This window comes from Diabrotica virgifera, chromosome 9 (genome assembly GCF_917563875.1).
Source record: "Diabrotica virgifera virgifera chromosome 9, PGI_DIABVI_V3a".
Taxonomy (NCBI): Eukaryota; Metazoa; Arthropoda; class Insecta; order Coleoptera; family Chrysomelidae; genus Diabrotica; species Diabrotica virgifera.
In genome coordinates, this window is record NC_065451.1 from 31450852 (window position 1) to 31456851 (window position 6000).

The following is a 6000-nucleotide window of genomic DNA, read 5'->3' on the forward strand; positions in this document are numbered from 1 at the left end:
CCCTAGGTGACTTGGTATGCAGGTGTATCTCCCAAAAATTTTCGTACACATCTGGCCGTTGCGAGTAGTACTGCTTTCTGCATGGTCTTATAAAGATGTTCATTAAGACCCAGCTTTTTTATGCTTTCAAGGAGGGTCTTCGGAATGACTCCAGTAGTAGACATAATAATCGGTATCGTCTGGGTACTTTGCATTCTCCATTGTCTCCGTATTTGAATTTCCAGATCTTTTCAGTAAATTTAGTACGTAGATTATTGTTGTTAGGAATCGCCACATCAATGAGGGTTGTTTGCCTCGTTAATTTATTGACTAATACGAGATCTGGTCTATTATGCGCCACTGTTTGGTCTGTGAGCACAGTGCGGTCCCAGTATAGCTTGTAGTTGCCATCCTCAAGCATACTCTCAGGGACGTATTGATAATATCGGAGATGGTCGGTTTGGAGAAGTCCCAGCTTGATAGCTATCTCCTGATGAAGAATTTTTCCCACTGCGTCATGCCGTTCCTTGTACTCAGTTGCAGCAAATGCCTGGCAGCCCCCTGTAAGATGTTGGATGGTTTCCTGGGCTTGACATCCATATCGGCATCTGTCGTTTTGAACATGAGGGTCTTTGATGATATATTTCAGGTAATTTCTGGTTGGTATAACCTGATCCTGAATGGCCAGTAATGAACCCTCCGTTTCAGGGAACATCTTTCCTGATGTCAACCAGTAGTTCGACGCTATATTGTCGACATAATCTTGGCTGCCCTCATTGGGATGTCGCCCGTGCAGAGGTTTGCCCATCCAGGCGCGCACTTTTTCGTCTTTAGTAAGGTGGTTTATGCGCAGTTCTGCTTCCCTCAGTTTTATCGGTGTTGAGTCATCTACTGCGCAGATAGCGCGATGTAGAGTAGATGTTTCAGCCTGCATCTGAAAATAAGATCTTAAATTAGCAATTTGTTTGTCTAATTGCTCACCTATATCCATAAGTCCTCTTCCTCCTAAATTCCGTGGTAATGTCGTTCTTTCTACTGCACTTTTTGGATGGTGTTTTTGTGCCTTTGTGAGGTGCGTTCTTACTTTTCGCTGAAGATTTCCTGTGTCCGTTTTTGTCCACTTAACAATGCCAAATGAATAGCTAAGCGCGGAACATGCGTAGGTGTTTAGTGCCTTAAACAAATTTCTACTATTAAGGTGTGAGCGAAGCAGCTGTTTTACTCTTCGTATAAACTCAGTAGTTATCTCTGTTTTCATTTGTTTATGGTCAATTCTCCGCGCTTGCTTTACTCCAAGATATTTATACATATCATTTTCACCCATGGCCTCGATGTTCTGGCCATTTTGCATATCGAATCCTCCGGGCTGTACTTTTCCTCTGACTATATTTAAAATACGGCACTTGTCTAGTCCGAAGTGCATGCTAATATCATTGGAAAAAGTTTCTACAGTTTTTAGCATCTCATCGAGTTGGTTTCGAGTGGAAGCCATTAATTTCAAATCATCCATATACAATAAATGATTAAGCTTCGCCACCACATTGTTGTTATTTTTGATGCTAAAACCTGCGTCTGTGGAGTTCAATAGCTGAGATAGAGGGTTCATAGCTAGACAGAACCAGAGTGGACTCAACGAATCTCCTTGAAACAGGCCCCGGCTGATTGCGATATTTTCAGTTTCGATGTTATTTTCACCAGGTATTTGAAGGTGAATTCTAGTCTTCCACTCCGTCATTATATGCTCTAAAAAGGTCACTATATTATCATCGACTTTATATATTCTCAATATATCTATAAGCCATTCATGCGGCACTGAATCAAAGGCCTTCTTGTAATCAATGAAGGCAGTAAAAAGATTCCTCTTTTTGGAATATGCCTGGTTAGAAATGACTGAGTCGATGATGAGTTGTTCTTTGCAACCCATGGAACCCTTAGCGCATCCTTTCTGTTGAGGCTCTATGATATTGTTCAGAGCACAGTGTTGGTAGATACGCCGGGCTACACAGGATGTGACCAATTTATACAAAGTTGGAAGACAAGTAATTGGGCGGTATTTGGCTGGGTCTTGGGTGTTATTTTGATCCTTCGGAATTAAATAAGTGGTTCCCTGAGTTAGGAATGATGGTATATCCTGCGGATTAGAAATAACATGATTAATTAGTGTTGATAAGCATTCATGAACACTCCAAAATTTCTTGAGCCAAAAGTTTTGAACTCCGTCTGGTCCAGGAGATTTCCAGTTGTGAAGCTCTTTGATGGTATTTGAGACTTCTTCAGTAGTGAAGGGTTCGTAAAGGGTGGTAATGTAGTGTTGGCAGTTCTGTGTCGTTTCTTCTATCCATCCAGCATTGTTGTTAAGAGCAGCTGGCGTGGAAAGTTGATTTCCCCAAAACTCATGAATTTCTTCTTGGCTTGGGTAAGTCTTATCGACACGTTCTACAGGGGAATTGAGTTTTCGATAGAACGCCTTTTCAGAACTTTCAAAAAGAGCATTGTCGCTTTTGCGGTTGTTACTAACTTTGTACCTCCTTAGTCGTCCTGAATAAGCGGAGAGCTTTTGTTTTAATGTGTCCAGACACTGATGGGCTGTGCTGTTTTCTGGATCATATCTTGAGTGTCTTGCGGTAGTCAGCATTATATCTTCAGCTCTTCTGATGACTTTTCTACTTGTTACACCTCGTATGTATTCTGTGACTATACCAATATCCCTACGTAATAATTCGATCTTTCCGAGCAGTCTTTTTTCCCAGGGTGCAATTCTGTTACCAGTTCTTTCGTTATTAGTAACCCGTCGTGTTCTGATCTTAACGCTCATTACATTAGCAATTGCTGTTGCTGCACAGTAGATTAGCCTATGCAAATGTTCCAACTTGTGAGCTTCTACGACATAGTTGGGTAGGACTTCAGTGTTCACAATTTGTAACAGCGCACCTAGTTTCTTACAAGAGTTTATTCGTGGTAGCGGTGGTCTGCTAAGTGGGTTTGTTCCATTAAACTCTTGCACGACACGAGCCATTTCGTTTGCTAGACTATCGCGCAACTCGTTGTTTTCCTGCTGTGTATTATCAGGTTGAGTTTCTGGCATGGGAATCTCAGGATTCTGCTCATCGAGGATTTCATTAGGGACTTGATCTAAAACTTGTTCTTGGTTATTAATCTCCCGTTCGACTTCGCTTTTGATCGAATTGCGTCTAGTCTCTGGGATAAGGTTGTTCCTTATGATTACCCGGTATTGATCTGATACTCTTTGCTCCGATACTTGAATATCTGGGTACGTCCTGCAAAATTCGGCATACAGCTGTTGTCGGTAGCCGATTGTTTCTTGACCGAGGTTTGTCACCTTGTAATAGAAGCGCAAAATGTTTTCATTAATGGACACAGTCCATTTCATGCGCTGCCTCGGTCGTCCCGCTTGAGTGAGCGCCGGCTGATGATCCAGCGCAGCACCTTCGGCGGGTGGAGCTCTTGTTGTTATTTGGCTCGCTTGTGGTTGTGGTTGTGGTTGGGCTGTAGCTGATTGTATGACAGGGGCCCGCCTCCTCAACACCCTGCCACCGACGTCCCGCATGCTGTCACGTCCAGCGCCGGCTCCAGACGTGCCCTGGCGATCCCCAGCCAGCGATCCTAAACATAAATTATTTATCTCCATTCTCATGGGTGTGCATTTTATACCTACTGCCAGGTGTCAGTTTTTGTTCCACGGCAAGTATCCCTGCTACTCTCTGGGTATTGGCGCTACGAATACCCAGAAAGCATCCCCCATTCGCAGGGGGCCGCGCCTGATAGAAGAACTGACATAAAACTCCCACAGGTTATATATTATTATTATTATGTGTTTAGCAATTATTGTTTTTCATGTTTATCCTTATGTAATTTTACCTCACTGTGAAGTTTTATTAAGTAAAATTTTACGAGGAAGTAATAAGAATAAAGTTATATAACAATTTATATTGAAAAGATTAAAAAATAAATAAAAAATATGTATACAAATAATATTTAAAAAAACAACAAAAAATATTACCAAACAAAAAAAAAGAAAACAAAAAAAGTAAAAAACAAATCAAATTAAAAAAGTATAATAAATTAAAAAAAAAAATTAAAAACACAAAGAGGGCCTAAACCTCCGAGGCGTTGAATCGGGTTGAAGCCTTAGGCAGACCGCACATCAAAGAAACATGAAACGTAAAACATGAAACATAAAACGCGAAACATGTTTCATGAAAATAAAACAATGCTAAACAAATAGAAGTACAAAGCATACCAATGAAACGTGTGTGATTCATGCGTGTGAAACATTTTTATCTTCCGAAGGCGCACACCAAAGAAACATGAAACGTGAAACACGTTTCATGGAAATAAAACACTGCTAAACAAATAGTCGTCCGCATATCTATGAAACGAGTGTGATGCATGCCCATGAAACATTTTTATCTTCTTGAAACGTGTTTCATGAAATATGACGTGTTCTATTTTTCTATATCAGTTTCATTGTTTTGAATAATTAATTACGTGCGTAAAATAAATGCCGACCAAGAATTTAATAATGCATTGGTTTCTGTGGTGGAGTAGAACGAAGATTTGTATAATAATTATAACCTGAAGTGGTACTCGAATAGACAATAACAAGAAAATATCGTTTTTTTAAACCAGGACCCACAATAAAACAATGTAAATGTTTGAATACTCATTCTATAAAATTATTGAAATTTAGCAAGATGATTATTTAATTCGTTTGCAACCAAATATTTTGTACTATGGTTATGATTTTTGGACAGTAATAAGAGTTTCCACAACAGCAACGACCTCGTTATCATCACTTTCTATTATTTACTATACAAATTTTATTTTTGTTTCTTTGATTAGTATATTAGTGTAGGCAACAGAGATTAAACTTCGCAAACTCAAAACAAGTCCGGTTTTACTTTTTTTTCTGGTATATCAAGGGGTGCTTATTATGAGACTAACATTTTCTTAAAAGATTTGCCCCGGAACACCCATTTTCATTCCTTTAAAGGGGGTAGGGACAAATCCTACTTCATCAGTAGGGTTTTTTTTTTAAATATATATTATGGTTATTGCAACATCCCTGCGAAAACTTCCCTTATCACTGAAAATAAGTTTGGCGAACATGTTTTTACGATTTTTTCATTATCTATGTTTTTTTGAAACAACGCTTATACAGAATTAAAGACCACTATTTGCTCTACAAATAAGGTCGTATGCATTTTTTTCGTATAAGCAACTGTTACGGCACAGTGGCGCCGCAAACCTCAGAAATGCTTTGGCGGGCTCCAGTTTTTGTTTTTTTTTTTCGTCACGTATTCATTTTATTAATAACACACTTATGACGAATAAAAGAATACACTGTCTGCTACATATTATGACCTATACATATTTTACTTTCTTTGCACCCTAAAGCCACAGTGGTGGCCCAGAGTCAATTTTTGCATATTTTCTTTATTCATTTTCCTTTTTTTTTAGGGTGGTTTCGGGGAAAATATGGGGGTGAATTATACAAATTTGTGAATAACACTTGTACATGGGTAATCGCTGAAAGCTTTTTTACGCTAGCATAAGCGGTTCAGATGGTATATAAAGGGACTTTTTAAAATTTAACACCCTGTAATTAAAAAATGGACAATGCCCTTAAATGAAACCTATACCAAAATATCGGACATTTATTTGTGATTAATTGCCGCTGGGTTGCTTCTTGATTCCCATTACGGTTAGGGAAAAATAATTTTTTTAAACATCTTTTTTAAAAACTTGTCAACTTTGGCGGGCCACCTCCGCTAAACGGTGTGTGATAGATATATACTGTCGCGGAATTAATTGTAGGAAATATAGTCCTCTTCATATTTCGCAAAAACCACAAACTGCCCCCTTTAAAGGGATGAAATTGGGTGTTCCGGAGCGAAATCTTTAAAGAAAAAGTTAGTCTCAATAAAATCACCCCTTGATATACTAGAAAAAAATAAAACCGGACTTATTTGCGAAGTTCAACCTCTGTTTCCTACATGA